Source organism: Euprymna scolopes, chromosome 27, assembly GCF_053919585.1.
Source record: "Euprymna scolopes isolate OS-2025 chromosome 27, ASM5391958v1, whole genome shotgun sequence".
In the NCBI taxonomy this organism is placed as follows: Eukaryota; Metazoa; Mollusca; class Cephalopoda; order Sepiida; family Sepiolidae; genus Euprymna; species Euprymna scolopes.
This window is the reverse complement of record NC_136508.1, coordinates 41,764,513-41,777,012: the sequence shown is the minus strand read 5'-3', so window position 1 is coordinate 41,777,012 and position 12,500 is coordinate 41,764,513.

Genomic DNA, 12,500 nt, shown 5'->3' with positions numbered 1-12,500 from the left:
GTTTTTATTATATGTTGTTTTTATTATATATTGTTTTTATTATATATTGTTTTTATTATATGTTGTTTTTATTATATATTGTTTTTATTATATGTTGTTTTTATTATATATTGTTTTAGTATATGTTGTTTTTATTATATATTGTTTTTAATATATATTGTTTTTATTATATGTTGTTTTTATTATATATTGTTTTTATTATATATTGTTTTTATTATATGTTGTTTTTATTATATATTGTTTTTATTATATGTTGTTTTTATTATATATTGTTTTAGTATATGTTGTTTTTATTATATGTTGTTTTTATTATATATTGTTTTTATTATATGTTGTTTTTATTATATGTTGTTTTTATTATATATTGTTTTTTAATATATATTGTTTTTATTATATGTTGTTTTTTATTATATATTATTTTTATTATATGTTGTTTTTATTATATATTGTTTTTATTATATATTGTTTTTATTATATGTTGTTTTTATTATATATTGTTTTTATTATATGTTGTTTTTATTATATATTGTTTTTATTATATGTTGTTTTTATTATATGTTGTTTTTATTATATGTTGTTTTTATTATATATTGTTTTTATTATATGTTGTTTTTATTATATGTTGTTTTTATTATATGTTGTTTTTATTATATATTGTTTTTATTATATGTTGTTTTTATTATATGTTGTTTTTATTATATATTGTTTTTATTATATGTTGTTTTTATTATATATTGTTTTTATTATATGTTGTTTTTATTATATGTTGTTTTTATTATATGTTGTTTTTATTATATGTTGTTTTTATTATATGTTGTTTTTATTATATATTGTTTTTATTATATGTTGTTTTTATTATATGTTGTTTTTATTATATGTTGTTTTTATTATATGTTGTTTTTATTATATGTTGTTTTTATTATATATTGTTTTTATTATATGTTGTTTTTATTATATGTTGTTTTTATTATATGTTGTTTTTATTATATGTTGTTTTTATTATATGTTGTTTTTATTATATATTGTTTTTATTATATGTTGTTTTTATTATATGTTCTTTTCATTATATGTTCTTTTCTGATATGTTTGTTTGTATTGTGTTTTTATATGTTAATTTTATATATGTTAAACAACGCCCCACTTTCTGCCCGTGCATTAATTTGCACGCAAATTCTATGAACAAAGTTTGCTTCTTTAGAACTATCCATTTGAAGAAATCGATAACGCGAACCTGCTTTCCAGTTGACTTCAAGTCCAATGTAAACAAGTTCTTGAGCCGTTTCCTTGAATAATTAAATTCTAAGCAATTACCTCCAATACCTTTCATGCATAAACCCATACCCTTATGTGGCTTTTAGGTCTTGATAAATGTTGATTTCCTTGAAAAAAGAACATGCTGACTTATATTTTCGTCTAATTTCCTCTTAAAATGAATCACGCATAGCACCCTTATTAACATAAACGAAAATACAGAAGCAAGAAAGCATGCAAATTAAAAACAAAATCTGGAAAACATATCAACGTGTGCATTAGCTTTTATTCAGATGAAAAGAGCTTGAAGACCTACTGGAGAGAACTTGAATTTCTACTAGACACCATCTTCGAATATCTAAGATCTCTATGTACAGGGATTTGTTAGGAGAACCTGGCATGAGGTTACTTTTCCCTACAAGTAAAGCCTTACTTAATATTCAACACCACAGAACACGAACACAATGAGATCTCGGTATGGTTGATCAACACTGGCTTTCACAAAGAACTAGACTGAGTGCCCGACGTTGCCCGGGTGTTTGGAGATGTGTGTTGAGTAAAAACACAAAAAAAAAGTGATAGTAGGCAGGCAGGCTCTAACCCGTACCGTGAAGGAGGAAAAGAATGTGAAAAAAAAACAAAAACAAACAAAAAAAAACGTGACATGTTTGCTGTTGCGCATATCGCCAAACCAGAAGTGACGTAGGTTCAAATTAAGGCTAGACAATCGAAAAGAGCCTATGACTTTCGAAAATATCGACGAAAAAAGCGACTCCTCTCTGGAATTATTATGGAATTAATTTTTTTAGCCAATGTTTCGATATTTATCGTCCGAAGGGTCGATTTTCAAAACGATACTGATCTTGTGAAAATCCATCGCCTCTGTCAAAAGTTTTAGGCATACATACATACATACATACATACATACATACATACATTTAAACAGACAAGTGAGATTTATGTTATAGAAGATAGTGCATATCATCCAAGTGATGTTGCCTCAAGTAAGATACTCCAAAAGACAGGATAAATTCTTCTTTTGGAAATTAATAAGACCAAAAGAGCACAAGAAAAATATACTTAATACATATGTAAATGATCAACTGGAGAGAGTAAAATTATGTTCTCAAGTTCTTTACGAACGTAGTGTTTGAGGGGAAAAGGATAACTATAATGGAGTATTTGAATATCTATGTATCTCATATAAAGATCAATTGTTACCTCACTGAAGACGGTCCCTTGATTTCTGAGAACTTCACCTAAATAAAATGAAAAAAATAAAAATAGAAAAAAAGGTGGCCCATCGGGGCACGTATTGAACTCGAGCTAGCTTTTTGACTCGGATAAAAAGTGATTTAAAAAGCTAGTTTAATTTTTAAAACGACAAAATCTCAAATTAGTTTATTCCCTCTCTCTATATCAACTTCTCTCTTTCCCTCTTTTCCGCTCTCTCTCCCTCTCTCTCTCCCTCTCTCTCTCTCTCTCTCTCTCTCTCTCTCTAACCACAGTTTAAATGATATTAACACCTGTCGTAATATCTCAGTTTGTTTGTAATAAACAATTTTAATCATAATTTTTTCAGTTAATTTTTATTAACTGTGTTGAGACGTAACGGTGGTTAAGTGGTTAACGGTATGGACTGAGAACCTGGGTGTTCCAATTTCTAATCCAGTTCGTTCCACGAAAGGTCACTTTCGTTTAGGGATGTTGGCAACCTTCACATGATTTCTCCCATAAGTATTTGATGTCTAACTAAAAATAATTTTGACTAGAAAATAGTAGGAAATCAATGCCAACAATAGAATCTTCAATAGTGATTACCATTTTTTTAATAGAGGAAAAGAGACAGATCGATCGATCGATTGACAGATCGACAACTAGATGGAGGAAAAGAGAGAGATCAACAGCTAGATACACAGAGGAAAAAGAGAGAGAAGTAAAAAATAATTGACAACATATAAATTTGCGAGGATCAACTTGAAATAAGCAACTTGGTAAGCTAATTGAAAATTACGGCTAATTCGAACAAGTACTTTATCTTAAAATAAAACTTAATGCCAACACTAAAAACATTTAAAAATGTATCTTTTACGATTAAAATATATTAAAACAGGGACCTTAGGTTAATAAACATTGATTCACTCCCGTGTAACGAAGTCTTTATGTCAAATAAACAGAGGCTGGAGAAAGAAATAACAAACCAAAAAACAAAGAAATAAAAAACTTGACTCACATTCTTAACAAACGCCTTCATATATGGTATTTCAAACAACGCAACTTTTCTAAATTAAACAGTTCATTTCTCCTTCTCCGGCCGCGTGCGACTTTTCGTCTCCGCTGTGACGTCCTCACGTGTTTTCTTTTTTTTCGAAGACCGATTCTTTAAACTACTTCTCCGAACCCCACTCTGTCTTGTACATCGCTTTTCTGAACACGTGTGTCCTCTTATCTCGGCTGTGACGTCTCTGCACGCAGCCGGCTTGGTCATTTGCATATCTTTATGCTGGCTGCGTTCGCGACTCTGTTATACTCTCCTCTCCATGCACAAACCTGGTTGTTAAAATTTATCCCTGGTGCGATTATATGTGGATATGTTTTTACTAACACACACCGTCCACCGGGGTTACTTATAATTTGGGAAAATTTTGTTCCTATCGTGTTGTTCTCGTTATGAAAAAAGAAAATAAATTGTGCCTAAAACATAAATGCATAACACTTAGATTTTGAAACAAAATTATAAATTTCCAAAAAGATTTATATCATAAACAATTCTGAAAACAAATTAGGCACAAGGCCATCCAAAATGTATCACCGTACCTAATATTTGTTTATCATTTTCCTAACTAAATTCTCCAATCACCATAATACCATATTCACTCCAGCGGTCGTTCTATTTAAGATTTCCAAATCGATTTATTTTTTGTGAATAAATATGTACGTTAATAAATAAATCGTTTTTTATTAAAAAATAATTTCATTGGCGTGAGGAGAGGATAAATGAAAACAGATATTAGTAGAACCCTTGCAACACTTTGTAAATGGTAGCCCACCCACTGTTTCCCGTTTCCGGCTTGATGGGAACCGAAAACAAACAGGTCAGTTTCTAAGTGGGGTTGAAATCTCGGAAATAAAATAAATAAAATAAAACTGAATACCAACACTAAAAACATTTAAAAATGTATCTTGTGTTTTAAATATGGAAATTTAATGAATTTTTTAATGTTTTAATTAGGAAATATAAGTAATTTTTTAATCTTTTAATAACGGAAATTTAAGTAATTTTTTAATGTTTTAATAATGGAAATTTAAATAATTTTTAATGTTTTAATAATGGAAATTTAATTAATTTTTTAATGTTTTAATAATGGAAATTTAATGAATGTTTTAATGTTTTAATAATGGAAATTTAATTAATTTTTTAATGTTTTAATAATGGAAATTTAATGAATTTTTTGATGTTTTAATAATGGAAATTTAATTAATTTTTTAATGCTTTAATAATGGAAATTTAATTCAATGATTTATTCCCTGGCGGCTTCTGCTTTTACTTTTCTAGCATAAAAAATTACTTTTTGAAAAAAATGTTATTATATAGAAAACTAGCAAGCCGCTCGGCATTGCCCGGTCGCAAAATACGCATAATATTATATTTTAATTAATACAGAAACTGAGAGTATTATGTTTTTTCTAAACCGTTCACTTCTGGTAAGTAAAAAACAATACTCAAGCTGAAATCGAAACCAAAACCTAAAAACTGTAAGTGAAGTACGATAACCATTAGACTAGCTTGAAAAGACCTTTAAAAGTGTTTTCAAACATACTTATTCTTAACATAAGGAATCTGTGGGACGAACGATTCACGCATGCGCATTCGTGAAAAAATCGATAAACAGATGAAACTCCGATGACCACATAACAATTTTGACCCCTTAAAACCCATTTTTCCGGAGGACAACTGATTAAAAGGTTTTTGATATGTGTGAATACCCTATATACCAAATTTCAAGTCTGTAGATAAAACATTTGTTGAATATATAGGCTGAAAATGTCCTCACACACACATTCTCACTTTTATAGATATATCGATTAGTAAATTTGATTTTTAACGACCCCATTAAAATCAAAAACGATCTACTTGATGGCGACTTCCGGTCTTGGAGCCCGAAGTTGAGAAACAGTGTTTATCACAAAACTAATACTATTAGAAGTCGGATGTACTGTGGAGCGCAAAGCGTTTGTTTTATGATAGAGGGAAAAATTATGAAAATATAAATATAAGAAAATAAATGCTACCAAAGACAAGTAAAGATAAGTGTTTTTACTTACTTTAAGGTAAACTGAATATTATTTTTAATTTGACAAACTCGTCGTGTTTTTCCCTCATGTATTGCATTTAAATTTGATATTTTTTCGCCTATTTTTTCTCTTTTTTTCAATTTTTGCCATTTTTACTGTTGCAAGATTTTACCGTTGCCATTTCTACCGTTGAAATTTTCCGTGGCCATTCTTACCGCTGTCACTTTTACCGCTGCCATTTTTAATGCTGCCATTTTTACCATTTCCATTTTTGCCCTGTCATGTGTTTTGCGTCACTATTTCTGCTGCTGCCATTTTAAACTAAATTGAGCATATTTGGTGGTCTTGTAAGGTGAAAAAAATGTCCCTGCTCTTTTTTACGAACGAAAGATTGGCGATTAGAATTAAAAACGTGTAACCACCTTACTTCTATTATTATTATTGTTATTATTATTATTATTATTATTATTAGTAGTAGTAGTAGTAGTAGTAGTAGTAGTAGTAATATATAAAATAACTAGAATTATTATTTTGTCATCTAATTTATATACGTCCTTGTGATGTGTACAGGTACACGTATATAAACTATATATACATAAACTATATATACATAAACTATATATACATAAACTATATATGCATAAACTATATATACATAAACTATATATGCATAAACTATATATACATAAACTATATATGCATAAACTATATATACATAAACTATATATACATAAACTATATATGCATAAACTATATATACATAAACTATATATGCATAAACTATATATGCATAAACTATATATACATAAACTATATATACATAAACTATATATACATAAACTATATATACATAAACTATATATACATAAACTATATATGCATAAACTATATATACATAAACTATATATACATAAACTATATATACATAAACTATATATGCATAAACTATATATACATAAACTATATATGCATAAACTATATATACATTAACTATATATACATGAACTATATATACATAAACTATATATACATAAACTATATATACATAAACTATATATACATAAACTATATATACATGAACTATATATACATAAACTATATATACATGAACTATATATACATAAACTATATATACATAAACTATATATGCATAAACTATATATGCATAAACTATATATACATAAACTATATATACATAAACTATATATGCATAAACTATATATACATAAACTATATATACATAAACTATATATACATAAACTATATATACATAAACTATATATGCATAAACTATATATACATAAACTATATATACATAAACTATATATACATAAACTATATATACATAAACTATATATGCATAAACTATATATGCATAAACTATATATACATAAACTATATATACATAAACTATATATGCATAAACTATATATGCATAAACTATATATACATAAACTATATATACATAAACTATATATACATAAACTATATATGCATAAACTATATATACATAAACTATATATGCATAAACTATATATGCATAAACTATATATACATAAACTATATATACATAAACTATATATACATAAACTATATATGCATAAACTATATATGCATAAACTATATATACATAAACTATATATTCATAAACTATATATACATAAACTATATATACATAAACTATATATGCATAAACTATATATACATAAACTATATATACATAAACTATATATGCATAAACTATATATACATAAACTATATATACATAAACTATATATGCATAAACTATATATGCATAAACTATATATACATAAACTATATATACATAAACTATATATACATAAACTATATATACATAAACTATATATACATAAACTATATATGCATAAACTATATATATATAAACTATATATACATAAACTATATATGCATAAACTATATATATATAAACTATATATATAAACTATATATACATAAACTATATATACATAAACTATATATGCATAAACTATATATATATAAACTATATATACATAAACTATATATACATAAACTATATATACATGAACTATATATACATAAACTATATATATATAAACTATATATATATAAACTATATTTACATAAACTATATATGCATAAACTATATATGCATAAACTATATATACATAAACTGTATATGCATAAACTATATATACATAAACTATATATACATGAACTATATATACATGAACTATATATACATAAAATATATATACGTGAAGCATCGTATGCTTATTACAGATGATAAAATGTAATGAAAAATCGATTAACATTCGAAAAACTAATTATATATATAAACCTATTGGAGCAAAGATCTTTATAAATACATGTATAAGTTATATTAATACTAGCAGAGTACCCGGCATCGACCGGTCGCAAAATATGCTTAACGTGATCTTTTAATTCATGCAAATTTTGTATTTATTATTATAGAGCCAATTCTCAATTGGTTATTATATTGTACCTAATATATAATAGTGATTTCAATACTAAAAAATTGCCTCGGTTGTCATCAGCTAGAATTGAACCAAAATATTTAGCGCTCCAGTCTTAGCCGCTACATTCTGAGTTATCATTAGCCAGATAAGAAATATTTTTTAAAATGAACCGAATGTATATTTACACATGCATACAAGAACATTTGAAGTTAACTTAGTCTACCAAGTTCCAATTCTTTCCAAATTTGACTATTTATCAGCTATTTTCACCGGCTAAAAACTCTACGATCTTGCGTTTCAGTGGAGATGCAGTTTGAAAAAAAAAATGGGGGCCGACAGACATAGTGAGTTTTATTAATTAGATTAGAAATAAACCAAATAATGTGACGATGCTAACCGAGGAGACGAGGCCAAAATTTTCCCCTATTTCCGGGTTAAATTTACTACTTATGTAGAAACCGATGGTACGGATGGCTAACCAATTTATCTCTGTCTAGTTTCACCTACTCCCCATGGCTTGTTCACGAAGACATAACGGTTTGAATTGGCTAGTACTGAAAAAACATAATTAATAAATTGTTGCATTTCAACCTGAAGAGATTGCCTATCTATAAACATTAAAGGACTGTGATATAGATAATAAGATTACCAATGGCTCACACACACACACACACACACACATACACACACACATATATATATATATATATATATGTTCCATACAAGCAACATTAGTACGTATAATGCAGATATGGATGTACGTATATTTGTTTATAACACGCTAAGGACAGACGGACACACACACACACACACACACACACGCATATATATATATATATATATATATATATATATATATATATATATATATATAAAGATGTATGTATGCAAAATGTACATAAATATTATTCCTCTTCGGATGTGTGTGTGTGTCTGTGTGTGTGTGTGTATAAAACTATATATGCAAAATCCCACCAAAATGATTAGTACTGTAAGCATCCACACACACACACACACACACACGCGCACACACACACACATATATATATATAATATATATATATATAAATATAAATATATATATTTATATATGTAATGTATATGTAAGGTTTTTTGTTTGATGATTTATCTTACAGATTTGGGACGGGGTGGGCGCTTATATTTGTTGATTTCATCGTAAGGGGATCCGACGAGGCGTGCAGCGTCATGCTGGCAACAGGACCCACCAGGGGGCGTATGTATCGGTGGCGGCGCGAAGAAAGCAAGGTCTTTGGCGCGAAACATTTGGTAGCCATAAGACAAAAGCTGAAACAATAAAACGGGGTCCAATTAAATCGACAGAGAAGCAAGATGCCGGCGAATGCGTTTCGCGATACTCACAAACGACAGCCGGCTGTGGCAAGACGAGCCGTTACAATCAAAATAATTGCTTCATTTACTTGGGGAATTGCGCTGAAGAGCTCTACGGGGATATTTTCTTCTTTTTTTTCAATATTTTTTTTGTTGTTTTTTATCTAAAGGTGATTATAAACACTGTTTGAAGGAATATAAAAAAGAATCAGTAAGCACTTTTTTGCTCGGTCGATTAGCGCTTTAAACGGCCCAGATTTGAGTGTAGTGGAACTACAAAGTGTCAGCCGATAATTTCTCCCGATTTAGAGCACAATTTAGACATGGATGCTGCTTTAGAAACCAAGTAACAACTTGGATCGACAACATTGTGGATCTGTTGGGAAGGTTTAAAGCCAGAGAGCGAATGCGGTATTTGTTGTGCTGAAAGAATCTAGCAAAGAATAACCCAAACTTTTGTAATCCATAAAAATAATGATTGTACTGTTTCCCACATATAAATTAACTGAAACTTCTGTGTTTATTAAAGATGCAATTTTCTACCTGTATAAGAGCCAGGTATGTCCAAGGATGGAAAACTCTTGCCACATTTGGGCAAGATAAGCTGCTAGAAGCAGCTTATCTTGCCATGACAGAATTCAAAATAAACTTCGTAGCGTAGAGTGGGATGCCCTTTGTCTTCCCTGCTACATCTTTCCCACAGAAGAGACGTTGCGTTCCTATCTGCTTTATCGCTATTTGCATGGCAAGTATTCGTCTGAGCTCCAATCTATGGTGCTTCCTAGCCTAACTTTCACGAAAAACAGTCGTCTAGCTAAAACAACTATCAATAATTTCCCCCACTCTTTATCTATGCCTAAACCAAAACGAAGAATCCATTAACAAAGTTTTTTTCTTAGAACTGCACGTCTGTGGAACCTTGTTCCGTTTTCCTGCTTTCCAGCCAACTACAATATGGTCGTCTTCAAGTCGAACGTGAAGAAGTTCTTGATGAGCCGTCCACCTTAAGTAATCCAATTTACTAAATTTTCACTACTAACGATTACTACATTTTCCCATTGACTACCGTACACTCATTGACCCTTATCCTCGAATGGCCTCCGGGTTTTGATAAGTAGTGACTCCTTTGTAAAAAAAGAGTACCGAATGAATGAACAGGCGCGTTTATTATATGTTTATTTATACAAACATTTTTGGCTACATATGTTCATACATGTTTCTGTTGAGATCTCTAGTGGGAGATCCAGCGTCATCAGGTCGCCCCAGTGAGAGTACTAGTAGTATGCTTAATATGTATACTGGATCTCCCATTAGCGATCTCAGCAGAAACATGCATGCAGATATGTAGCCAAAAACGTTTGTATAAATAAGCATATTATATATACATAGTAGTTTTGAAATAACATTTTCTAATTTTGTATTCAAATAAAGATATTAATAACAAAATGTCCATTAAAATAACACAGTAATGCATTATTAGAGCTATAAATATTTTCTATTATTGAAATTATTAGGTTGTTGCAATAAACAATATCGTTTTCTCACATATGTTACTTTTCTATATGATAAGCAGTTCAGCCCGGCTTTGATAGGACCCTATGTACTGTTCATCATTTTATGTGCACGTGTATATTTCTATTAAAAAGTTTAACTCATGTCCAGGGAAACTACATCTAAAATTTCAAGTGTTTAGACCAAAAATTGGCGGAAGAGTTTAGTAGAGTCTGCAAAGGTCAACTCTTTCAACTTTGACCTCTTGCTAGCCAAATTCTCGCCCAAAAACTGATCAAAAAGCTTACTCCATGTCTAAATACCTTTTATGTAAAATTTCAAGTCTTTAGACCCAAAAATTAGCTGAATAGTTTGCTAGAGACCGCAAAGGTCAAATGTTTTAGACTTTGACTCCCTGGCAGCTCAAATTTTCGGCCAAAAATCAATAAAAAAGCTTGCCATATGTTTGAATACACTTTATGTAAAATTTCAAATGTTTAGACAAAAATTGGCTGAGTAATTTGGTAGAGATCGCAGGAGTAAAATATTTTAAAAACTTTTACCCAATGTTGACCCCTTAACACCTTTTTGTTTTGGGCTCAAATCCAATTATAAAGTGTCATCCATGTCGAAGGAACCTACATCTAAAATTTCAAGTGTTTAGACCCAAAGTTGGCAGAGGAATTTGGTAGAGTTTTAAAGGTCAATTCGTTGAACTTTGACTTAGCCGAAATTTAATTAAAAAGAATTTTTCTAATCTCAATATTACTTATGTAAAATCTCGAGTCTGTATCCTTAAAATTGACAGAGTAGTTTGGTAGGGAAACGTGCACACAAACAATTTGACTTTTATAGATATGTAGATTTCTGAATTAATTCATTGATATATATATATATATATATATATATATATATATATATATATATATATATATATATATAACTATGTTATATATCATTTTGAAGCGTGTTTTATACTCTATCGAATCGTATTATTTGTCACTTTTCCCAATCTTTTCATTCATTTTTTTTTGCAGGCTTTTCGATAGCATGGACAAAATTCAAATCCGCACGATTTTCTTGTTCCAGTTTAAACTAGGGGAAAATCTACCGAGACAGCTCGTGATATCAATGATGCGTTTGGCTCAAGTTCCACTAACGACCGTGTGGCACAACAGTGGTTCAAGAACTTTCGCAATGTTGATGAGAACCTCGAAGATGAAGACTGTCTCGGCCGGCCGATTGCGGTTGATAACGAATTTTTGAAAGCCTTAATTGAAGCCGATACGCGTAAAATCACACTAGAAGTTGCTGTTGAACTCGATGTCGATCACTCAACAGTCGTTCGCCATTTAAAGCAAATAGGGAAGTCAAAAAAAGTTGGATAAATGGGTATCGCATGAATTGAACGATAAGCAAAAAAAAAAAAAAAACAAAAAGCGTCGTTTTGAGGTGTCTTCTACGCTCCTTCTATTCTGCGCAACAAAAACAACTCATTTCACGTGCGGATTGTGACGTGTGATGAGAAGTGGATCCTCTACGACAACTGGCAACGTTCGTATACCGGAGAAGCTCCACAACAATTCCCGAAGTCGAAATTGCACAAAAATAGATTATGATGACTGTTTCGTG